We start from the raw sequence: 12,687 nt of genomic DNA, 5'->3' as shown, positions 1-12,687 counted from the left end.
ATGGAAACAATGTAATGATCATTTTCTAGTTGGAAAAGTGTAAAAACGTTGTTAAAGTTGTTACAAATGAAATAAAACTAGGTTACTGGTTATTTATCTGATACAACCAAATGAGTCAAAACTATCAGATATGTTTTCGTTAAGCAATACGTGAAAAAAGATGTGAGAGCTTGTAGCATTACAATTTAAAAATGGTGTTTTGTTACCAGTTAGAAAATAAAGAAAACTAGGTAATAGAGTTTAAGCATTTGTACCTTACCTCAAACTGAAAAAAAGAAACGAACGTAAAGCAGCGATACAAACCAGAAAAGTAGGAGTTTTGTCACAATGTTAGAAAAAGTTAAAACAAAAGAAAAAGAGGTAGGTATTACGCGGATCTAAAGACCCCGTCTTTAAAACACCAGCACAAGATACTTGTCAAAACTATGTTGTACTTTACCACTAACTAAAATTTTACTGAAAAGAGTTAATCAAAAGAAAAAAAAAGATCTCACAGCAAAGTGTTATGATGTCTCCGGTAACGTTAGCTCGACTCAGAGCCATAGAGAGAGAGAGTGGCGACAACGGAAGTTCGAAACGTTTGGTTGTCACGTGATTCATGTAGACTTCAGATAGTTCCAGGAAGTGCGTTGGCGGCCATTCAAACTGATAAGAGTAGAGTGACAAAACTGCGATTTCTGGTAATAATGAGTCAATAAATGCATTTATTTTATATATTTATACAACACACCGACATATGTATGTAGCATGAATATGTAGTTATAGCGATGTTGTTTTTAAAATATCAAATCAGTTAATTTTTGAGGATTAGTGTTCAATTAACTTACCGTTATTTTAAAAACTTATTTCAGGCTAACGTTAAGTTGTATAAACACGGGTTGCGGTTGCCTTTGTCGGTACATATTGTTCTTTTTTTCACTGATCTCATGTTAACTAATGTCATATTGATGACTTTCAGATAGTACAGATTAGAGGTGTCGCGATATACCGGTATTGGCGATAACCATGATATTCAATGCAAAAATTATAGATATCGTGTTAATTTAGTGCGTGATGATATACCGGTATTAGTGATAACCGCAATATTTAAAATGAACAGTTCTCTTATGATAACACCACATGTAAATACTCCAGTGCCAGTACCTGGTTGAGCTCCCAGGTGGCAGTACTGTGCCTTAACGTTGACACTGTCACACAAGAGGGAGACACAGCGCTCGCTGCTAGTGGAGCCGTGTTCATCAGAGTAAGTTGCCATTATTTTAATGGTCATAGAATGGGAAACGTTATATTAACCTGTTAACAGCAGTTTTCTGTGTTCATATATTTGATTAAAGGCTGATTATTTTAATAAGTAACGCGTTTTCTTTACTCGTCTAGTTTTTGTATTTGCAATCAATACGGCCTGTGCGTAGTCACACTTTTTTTCTTTGTTCAAATCTATTAACAGTTACACGATTAAAACTGATCTTGCTGCATTAAACTCTATAAAATGTTAAGTTGGTCGCAGTGCCATGCACTGAATGCCTCATCTGCGGTCATTCTTCATTTAGGTTCATTAGTTAACATTAGTTAATTACATTAGTTAACATATATAAATAACATTAATAATAAACAATATTTCCACAGCATTTATTAATCTTAGTTCATGTTAATTTCAGCATTTACTAATGAATTATTAAAATCGCAAGTTGTGTTTGTAAACATGAATGCACTGTGAACTTACATGAACAATTACTAAATTTTTATTAACATTAACAAAGATTAATAAATTGTGTAATGTATTGTTCGTTGTTCATTCATGTTAATACATTATTGTTAATAAATGACATCTTATTGTAAAGTGTTACCATTAATATTTATTCATCATACTGTTGAACTTGACAGTATTTTCTCTCTTGTTATTTTATAGGAGCTGCAAAGAAGACAGAGAAAGCCAGAGTCTTGTGCCCTGCATTTATCAGTATCAATATTATGTTCGTTGGGTGAAAAAGAAAAAATCTTAAGTAAAAAGTAACAAAGTAAAAAATAATTTGACTTATCTTTTCCCCTCCAAGGTTTCTATAGATATCACGATATATCGATATCGTGAATTCTTATGGCCACAATAACCGTGATATGAAAAATCGAATATCGTGACAGCCCTAGTACAGATACAGGCTGGTGACAGGTGATTTTCAGCTTGCACTGCACTATACTGTTAGCAGCAGTAATTAGCATTTTAAGTAAATGTAAAATGAAGCTTATAGTTTACAATTCTTACAATTACATATATTAATATAGTTATGTACTTATTCATATACACAATGTATTCAGGCATACTCGTATACAAACATGTACACTGCCATTCAAAAGTAATGATGCTGAAAATTCAGCTTGGCATCACATGAGTATATTACTTTTTAAAATAGAAAACAGTTATTCTAAATTGTAATTATATATTACGAGATTACTTTTTCTTTGTATTTTTATTGAAATAAATGCAATTAACTATTTACAGCAATTCATGAATACATTTTTAATAAATTTAATAGCATTCCAAGCATTTTGTATGTGTCCTTTCCTCCACCATGGTTTGCTGTGCTGCATGGGGATGCTCCACTCGGTCAGAGGAAGGTGTGCAAATGTATGGCTTCCCCGCTGACATGGAGAGGAGAAAATAATGGTTGGCTCAAGTCAGCAGCAGCAATCTAAATATAAATAAAAATTACAACAACAACAAAAAATTGTTAGGTAATTATACATAAATTTATTTAAACCCAGGGAGCTGAGACATTGCAGGGAGTCATCAGTGTTACCTGTAACTGTGCATTTAATATGTGGGTAGACAAAAAAAAAAAAAGTTTTGTGTGGAAACTAAAGTCACTCTGCAGGCACATTTTGAGGAAAACCAATTCGTCATGACCAAAAAATGAAAGAGTAGGCTGAGACCAGATGCTATTCCGACAACCTTTGTGGTCAAAAAGAGGAGTGCCCCTGCTCCACGATGCACCCCTAGACCTGTAAACATACAGCAAATTGCTGCTGATTACAGCTATATTATTTCAGGTGATACATATATAATAAGTACAAACTCGTACTAGTTGAAGTAATATTTCTAATTTTGAAGTGATGTGATATTTTCAATATTTAAAATTAGCAATTCCATGTATTCTGCCTCTATCAGTTTCAAAGGTTGTGGAACAAATGAATGAGGACACTTAGAGAAGGGAAAGTGACAGTGAAGAAATAGAGGACATGGCTAGAGAGGAGAGACAGGGACAGCTGACACTACTCAGTCAGCAGCCAGTGAACCATCAGCCAGTTACCTGGGTCTATTAAAAAAATTAAAGAGACAAGAAAAAAAAATCAAACAATGCAAAGGCAGCACTAAGAAAAATAAAGAATGAAAATGCAGCTATCAAAAAAAAGGTCCCCTCAGCACTCCTGACCTGCATCCTCACTGATGCTCCATCACAGAACAGTCCAGTGGCACCACTAGTCCTCCACCTACCAGCACCTACAGAACGTTACAGTATGTTACCTTTATACACTAACAAGTTTAAGTATATAATACAGTAGTATTATAATATAGACAGGTAATAGTCAATGAATCACAATGACTAAAAACACTCCACCCATGTTTTTGCAAACTCAATTCACTCTAAATTTATATCAATAGGGTGCATTTTGTTATTAAGGAATTTAATTATTTAATACGTGTAATAAGGAACAAACTTTATAACCTCATTTTACCACTTCCAGTTACCGCTGTCACACGCGGTCAAACGTTAATATTGAACTAATAGGTTATGTAACGTTAGCTAACTTTCCCCACCCAGCAAAAAATGTTTAGACTCCTTTTCTCTAATTCCAAACACGATGGATGAAACTGAATTAAGAGAACAGATTTTACAATTAATAGGGTGTTCGTTACTAACTTTATTCAGCTACAATCCTAGCCTAATCTGTTAGTTATCTGATAACATCCTTTAAATCTACTCATTTAATGAGTTATAATCTACTAGAAGGTTTTTACTTACAGTTTATTGTTATTAAGATGTACTAATAATTTACAATCGTATTATTTAAACATCTTACCTTTTAAAAGTGCGTTGCAAACGGTTTGTTCTGCTGCATTTCTACGGCGCGGCATCGGTTTGCTGCTACTTCCGGGAACTATTGAGAGGCTCCATGAGCCGCCATTGCTGTAAAAAAAAGCGTTCCATTGGAGTCAATGGAGTTGTCGCAACTCTCTCTCTATATGGCTCTGGCTCGACTCAAACAAAAACAAAAAGAAGCGAACGTAAAGCAATGTTATAAACCAAGAAAGTAGGCGTTTGTCACGTCGGGTGAAAAGTTAAAACAAAAGAAAAAAAAAGGTAACTTAGGCATTTACGCTGATCTCAAAGAAAATACATCGGACCCGTCTTTAAAACACCAGCACAAGATACTTGTCAAATCTATGCAGTACTTTACCACTAACTACAATTTTAAAAAGCGAGACTGTTAGACGAAAGAAAAAAAAAAAGATCCTCCGGCAGAGTTGTGAAGCGTCCGTAAGGGTGTACTCACACTAGGCACGGTTGCCATGAACCGGGCCCGAGTACGATTGTCCCCCCTCCCCACTCCCCCTCTGGCCTGCACTCACATAGGGTTTCAGCATTCGTGCCGGAGCACGCTTACGTCATTATGGTGCGCGACGGTTTCGGGATAAACAGGAAGAGCGGCGCTCTCTGAACACACTGGAGTCCATCGCTCTGTTTTCTTTGTGGATAATTTTTTGTTGTTTGGTCCACAGCCCTCTCACAGCCTGTTGTTATACAGATGTGTCGCCTTAGTGGCGCGAAAATTTTCACGTAATCGTGCTGCTCGTATGAGGAGGTTTGCAAGGTACCAGCTGGAGCGTCGCAAAACCGTGACGCCACGCGTCCTGTTCCGTGCTCCAGCACGGTTAGCCATAGCGGTTAGCGCTCACACTGCATGCGAACCGCGCCCGAGTCCAACTGAACCGTGCTCTGGCGCACCTCTTCCAAACGGTCCAGGGCCGGCTAATCGAGCCGCGGGCACGGTTCGGAGCACTCACACTAGTCAAACGAACCGCGCTTTGGTGGTCAAACGCACTCGGGCACGGTTCAAACTGGCTAGTGTGAGTACACCCTAAAACAACCGACCACCACCGCAAACACAGTTAGAATGAGGCTCGGGAATGCTCCGGAAAAAAAACACGCCTCCAGCGCTAGAGAGGGCCGGGCAGGAGGCGTGATAGCAGCATTAAATAGATTTAAATGTTACAATAATTAAACTAAGTAGTTTTTAATAAATAGACATCAGTCCTTTATTAGTGAAAACTTTATATCCGTTTAAACATATGGTCAATTTTTACTTTTTAAATGATGTAGGCCTATACAATTTTTATTTACTTTTAGGCTAGTCTTAAAAAAAAAAAAAAAAAAAAAAAAAAAAACAGTTGAAGAGGCGTTATTTGTTTTTAATGTGTTAAGTTAATTACTTTAATCTATGACTAGTCTAAATCTAGACTATCTCCGTCGATATATCTTTTATTTTTGTCAAGCTTAATTTCTCAAGCTATGTCAATTAACACGCACACACACACACACACTCACACACACACATTTTCCTTCTGTCAAGCTTGTGTCGCGTTATCTATTTTTATTTTAATTACATTTATTATTTTTATTCACAAGGTGATTTTTTAAACACCGATGCAAACATTAATGCACACAGGTCATACAAACAAGCGTAGTCTACCTTATTTTTTCAAGCCTCAATACACACACACACACACACACACACACTTTCCTTATCCCATGCTTATTCTGTGAAACATTTCTATAGTCACACCTTTATTTAGCAAAATCTAAAACGAGATCTGATTTATTGTTATATTAAATGTTTCTGTAGGTCGTAATCTTTCGTTGTCATATCTTTTACATTTTATTAAAATAGGTTCAACTGTTTCACAATATCACATTTAACACAAAGTCCAGACACATGTATTTCATCTTATAAATAATGACTGATTAAGTGCAATGTGTCCAATTCTATGGCGAGATCTTCTCTTCTATTCCCAAAAATTCTCCTTTCATTTCCAACTGGTCTTTGAATATTATATAAATGCTGGCCTTTATTCTAACCAACCCATTTAATTTGACACGTATCTTTTTATTTTTATTTATTTTTTAACTAGACCTTTTATTTCTAATTTACTCATTGGACTATTAAATACGATGTCTGACATTTTAAAGCTTTTATCTGGTCCACAACTTTCATCACCTATATGTGTGGGTATCCATACAAAATAAATCTTTGTTTTTGCTTGTATTCTGAACAAACTCTTTAAAATGCCTGATAAGATGACTTGTCTAGTAGAAGCTTCACCACTCTTTAAACTTGATAGTACTGAAAAAAATGAGTCTGAGCATATGACTACTTTAGGTATATTAATGTGTTCAACCCCACTGAAGAGCCAAAAATATGACAATCATTTCTGTAGTATAAACAGACGGATGATTAGATGTTCTTTCTGGTATTCTATATATATGCTCTTTATTTTTAATCTAAACAAAAGACCTTGATGTTTTATTTTATTTTAATAAGCCACTCACACTTACTTTAGTAGCCTTAATCATTGAATATGTGTTTTATTTTGTTAATATTAACTTCTGGCAAGAAAATTCTAGATTCATAAATGTATGTTTTTAAAAATTCCCCCCACGTTTAGTGGTGTTTAAAGAGGAATTTGTGATGTATTTGGAGACGTTAAAAGGCATGAAAAGTCCCAAAGCAAGACTTTTGTATTCTTCATTAGAGGAATTTGGTTTCTTAATGTGAAAATCTGTTACACCCCACTACATTTTCTTTATCATTATATTTTTATTTTTTCTTAAGTGTTGTTTTATTTATTTTACATTTATTTTGTTTTATGATGTACAGAGTGTGAACAAAAATTGAGTGTAATCTCAGACCGTATTTGTAAATCTACCAGTAATGTACGTCTTTATGTTTTTAATGTTTAAAGCATCGAATAAAAAATAAAAAACACACTCTAACACTTCCCCAACCACCCTAATAACGTTGGTCGCAAAGGTTTAAATGTATGTTAAAAGAATTAAACAAAGTAATGTTTTTAATAACAACACATCAGTTCTCATTTGATTAAAACATTCTACCTGGTTTTAATATTAGACCGATGTTTTACTTTAAAATTAGGTTAACCTATACGATTTAATTTTTTCATCTCAACAAAATTCCTTGTTGGAAAAAAAGTGTTGTTTTATTTAATTTTAATAAGTCACTCACACATACTTTAGTAGTCTAAACCCTTGAATACGTCTTTTATGTTGTCAATATTAACTTCTATCATTGCTATATCATTGCTATATCAATTAAAACATGCGTTTAGGCAAACACAAATATTAAACAGGAATGAATGTGATATGTCAAGATGGGCTTTTCTTGCCAAAGAAACTTTTACAACATTACAGGAAAGGCTAAATATTTCAGCTCTAGTAGTGCGTAGAAACGCGTCTGGTGTCTTTGTGTTTACTTTTACGACCATGTCAGCGAAGACTGTAAAACATCTAAAGGTTTTTGGGGGTTTGCAACTCAACTGTAATCTAATTAGTTTTCCGGGGATCTGGTGTTGTAAATGGTGTGCTGCTGGTCAGCTAAAGTAAAAAAAATTAAATTGTTTGTGTATTCCGTGATCAAAGGGTGACAATTTCAACTTTATGACTTGGGATCGCAAGGTTAGCTGAAAGTGCATTTACTGGTCAAAAGGATGTGAAATCTTTTAACAAGTCAGACCATAGAAAAATGTAGTTTAATTCAAATTAATTTAGTTTTGTTTTAGTTACATTTATAATTTTTATTAACCCATAGATCTTTCAACCTCAACATAGATGTACTGAGAATGCAAACAAGTACACAAACACAACCATACAATCATAAACACACACACACACACACAGATACAAATGTAGACATACAGAAAACATGAACATGTAACCAAACAAATACAAATATACACTCAAACAGGTACATAAATACACAAACAAACAAACCAAATAGGTAACAAACATGAAAATACCTATATTAGATTGAAAATTAGTTGTCATAAGTTTTCTTTGAAACCAAAAGTGTTTGTTGCGACAAATGTCTCACAGAACTTTATACAATAGATTAGACGTCCTTTCTCACTTTCTTTCCAAATGGGGTTGTTAACCATGATGTTTAAAATAGTTTAAAAAAAGTATTATTTTTTTGCTTTCATGTAGGATTCATGTCAGCACTCAAATTTTTTTAAGCAAGAGCTTAGATTGTTTAAAACAATTGAGTTTATGCATTTCTCTTGAATGTGTGTACTGTAACCGTTGCATACATGAAGCAGAAGAAATACATAAATGCATTGAGGTTGATGTTAAACAATAAAAAAAATATTATTTATATATCATAACTTATTTTCTTTTCAAAACACAATAAACATTCTTATGACTTTTTTTTAACTGCGAACAACTGGTTTGGTTGGAAAATAAAAAATAAATAAAAACATTATGTTTCTTAGTTAGAATGCTTATAGTTTGTAGTAAAATCACATATATAAGCTAAAACATTTTTCTTTCAAACCACGCGGTTTTCACACACATTCCTCACAAAACTGCCAACAAGGACCTTAAGTTTTTGTTTTAACGTTTAGCTGTAACTGAGACCTTGGGGGAATTATTTTACGCACAGTTTTGGGGAAGTTACTATGAACTTTGCAATAGGTTATAGATCACAAATGACCCTATTTAAAATCTAAAAGGTTGTGCAACTATATAAATTTCTTTTAAAAAAGTAATGTAACTGATAACATTTTATTACATGTTTTAAGACTTGTAATGTTTTCAACCGTTAATCTTTTGAAACGTGTAAACAGGACGGGTTAACATTAGAGCGCTCAACAGCTAATGACCGTCAGACTTTTCAAAATCCTTCATCACTTAAATTAGTATTGTGATCGTGATTTCATTTTAAAGCACAACCACCACAAAATCAGATTTGCTTGGAGATTAAATACATAGAGTAGTTAGAGTTAGTTAAGGTGGTTTATGAAATATATCAATTAAATCTGTACGTGTATGAAAAAATATTCAGATGTAACATTTTCATAATTAACCGCAATTTAATTATTGTTTCTGTGACTGTAACTGATTACATTTTATTTTTGTAATCAAATGATATAATTTAGCTATATGTAACTAGTTGACCCCTAACACTGATTATGCATTCTGACAATAATAGATTGTGAAAGTGTTCATTATCCTCTTTAACTTTAAAAATGCGGACAGTGTCGCTTAACACTAGTTGGCAAACAAGGGTTTCCTCTTAAAACAACCACCAGACCCCGACTTGAAAGCACCGTGACAAGTATAGCCATTGCAGAAATTTATTATAGAGATGTAGTAAGATAAACTCTGGATGCACGGTTGACCGACTTATCACATGTTTACCATATTATTACAAGGCCCTGCTTACCTAGTTTTATGATGAAATATGTCTGTAAAATAAACAAACATACACACAATCTCCAGAACGGGGTCTGATGATGGGTGTTCATCATTTCCTGATGAAGACAGACTGGATATTCAGACCACAGCAGCAGGACACGATTGTCTTTTTCTAAAGATACAGACAATTATTTGGTTTCAGGACACACGAATCCTAATGGTTCACAAGATAACATAACAACGGTTGCTCCATTACAGCATAGCCAACCCTATTTTAGCCTGTTTTAGCACATGTACAGTATATCGTATTATTCTTGAATATAGTCGTTTAGTCTAAATATGTGTTAACAGTTATTTATTGTTATTATTTCAATTTAATACATTTAACTAATACCTCATTCAAGCTATGTAGATCTACAGGTCAGGGAACTACAATACCCATCATACACCTTTGCAAAGATTTCTACACTGTTTGTGAAGTATACGCTCCTTCCATGTTGTGATGTTACAAATCTCTTTTTTGTGATCTGTTTTAGCGCTGTAAAGTCAGATTCACTTCTGAAAAATGATTCATTTGGACAGTTTGGTTCAATGATCTGATTCATAGAGCCCTTAAGTCATTTTCGCAGTTATGTCAGTACACATTTTCTCTTCTAACAACTCAAGAGTCATTTTATTTCCTTGAATCATCTAAATAAATTTATTGTGTGAACACATATTGGTGGTCATTATAATCTGTTCATTTAAGTTAATGCTGAATCATCTAAATAAAGTTAACTGTGTGAACACATATTGGTGGTTATTGTATTTTGTTCATTTAAGTTAGTGATGTTTGTGTTCGCAGTTTTAGGCACAGTGCCTCTGTCATTTGTTTAGCTTAAACATCGGTTTTTAGTCAGTTAAAAAAAAGGTGTCAGGCATTAAATTTTTGTATTTTTAACTAACCTAATTATGACAGAGTTACAGGTTTCAGGCGTTTTTGGTGAGTGTAAGCGGTGAAAACTTAAATGTGACCGTCGAGTAACGTTAGCTACTCAAACGAAGACAAATTGTGTAAGTGTTCATTAAGATGCCGAAATGAAAATAAGCGTACAAATATCCATAATGACAATAAGTACAATATACCCTAAAGACACAATAGCCCCTGCTAAGTACACCTAAAATTATCTAGAGTGGTGAGATATTTAAGTTTACCTTTATTCATTTAGCAGACGCTTTTATCCAAAGCGACTTACAGATGAGGACGGTGGAAGCAATCAAAACAACAAAAAGAGCAATGATATATAAGTGTTATAACAAGTCTCAGTTAGGTTAACACAGTACACGAAGCATGGGCTTTTAAATAATATAATAAATAAAAAGAAAACAGATTGAATAAAAAAGGATAGAGCAAGTTAGAGAACTTTACACACACACATATAAATAGATATAAACCGCAATGTTTTTCATAGCGTTACACTTTGAAACCAGAACGATATGTTTCCATGATTTTGTTAGCTCTTTCTGTTTGAAGCTGTTTACCGTAGTTTTCACCATCCTAATTGCAATGGTTTGGTCTTGCGCTTAGGGCCTTATACGACTCGTTTTCCCAGTTTTTGGTCTCGTGTAAGTGGGTCTCTTTGTTCATACAAAGCAATATTTCTGTGAATTTGGGTATTAAAATATTGCTTTAAAAAAGAAAACAGATTGAATAAAAAAGGATAGAGCACGTTAGATAACTTTACACACACACATATAAATAGATATAAACCGCAATGTTTTTCATAGCGTTAAACTTTGAAACCAGAACGATATGTTTCCATGATTTTGTTAGCTCTTTCTGTTTGAAGCTGTTTACCGTAGTTTTCACCATCCTAATTGCAATGGTTTGGTCTTGCGCTTAGGGCCTTATACGACTCGTTTTCCCAGTTTTTGGTCTCGTGTAAGTGGGTCTCTTTGTTCATACAAAGCAATATTTCTGTGAATTTGGGTATTAAAATATTGCTTTAAACATCGTATTCATTTGAGACGTTTACTTAACATCATTATATTATCCTAGTTTATATCAGATATAAGATATGTTGCTTATTATTATTGAATTGTTAACAAACAAACAAAAAAGTTTCTGAACTCAGAGAACAGAATAGCGAGTGAAGTGGATCAATCTTTTATTTCAACACTATATTGTTGAATATACATCGATGTAGTGAAGAAAATGATCAAATTGTCATTAAAAACAAATATGACATTACAGGCAATCTAACCAGAATAGAAAATCTCTGCAGATTAACATGTTTTGCTCCAATATAAAATCAACCAACGATGCAACAATTTCATAGGTCATAGAATCATAATTTTTGGAAGCCAACAGCACACATTGATCTGTTACAGATGTACACAGATAGAGAACGTCATTAACGTCCATCTCATCTTCACATTCAGACATCACTTCCAGAATTTTACGTGCAGAAAGATACACCGGGTCCATCCCAGTTAAAAATATGCTCGTCAAATCAGGCCATGTATATTTCAGACTTCTTACAAGTTTCATTTGGCTACTGAGATTTTTTCCCACTAGCTATCGCCCGTACAATCGTGATTTGGGTCGCATTCCGCCGTGATGATCTTTTGCATCAGACCGATCATCTGTCCTCTGTAGTGTAGTTTAAAAACAGGGTCGATAATGTCTTTTACAGAACAAGTGTTTCCCGCGGCGCACTCCAGTTTTTCGACCTCAACAGCGCTACTCCATTTACCCTCCATGGGTCTTTGTGCAGCGTCAGACGACTTTTTCAGAATTCGATTCTTTCCAAGGCATAAACTTTGCCCCTAATCGATATAGAACTTTGTCGCCGAATGCGGATGTAGTGTTCTAATTCACGATGAATTTCCGGTTTATAGATTTATTGTATAGTTTATTGTTCACAGCAGGCAACTGTAGCGTAGTAGGCTTTGTTGGTTTTAGTGATTGGACCCACCCTCAACCCCTTGTATGATGTACACGATGTGGGGGATTGTCATCAGGAAGTCATAAACATTGGTCACGCCCAAGATGGCTCCGCCCAAGATGATCACTCGAGTCGGCCGTGATATTTTGTTTGTTTGTTAACAATTCAATAATAATAAGCAACATATCTTATATCTGATATAAACTAGGATAATATAATGATGTTAAGTAAACATCTCGAATGAAGACGATGTTTAAAGCAATATTTTAATA

General features: G+C 34.3%; 1 protein-coding gene across 1 annotated transcript in view; it reads right to left on the bottom strand.

Annotated features, from left to right (window-relative positions):
- Positions 1 to 2,566: 2,566 nt before the first annotated feature.
- Positions 2,567 to 12,687, bottom strand: part of LOC132142466 (uncharacterized) — a 61,382-nt gene continuing 51,261 nt past the window's right edge. The window contains exon 2 of the mRNA XM_059552357.1: positions 2,567 to 2,687. The gene's annotated coding sequence lies outside the window, so the exon portion shown is untranslated. The remainder of the gene's footprint in view (positions 2,688 to 12,687) is intronic.

Source organism: Carassius carassius, chromosome 6 (assembly GCF_963082965.1).
Source record: "Carassius carassius chromosome 6, fCarCar2.1, whole genome shotgun sequence".
In the NCBI taxonomy this organism is placed as follows: domain Eukaryota; kingdom Metazoa; phylum Chordata; class Actinopteri; order Cypriniformes; family Cyprinidae; genus Carassius; species Carassius carassius.
Note: the sequence above shows the minus strand (reverse complement) of the source record. Positions and strands in the feature narration are given on the sequence as shown.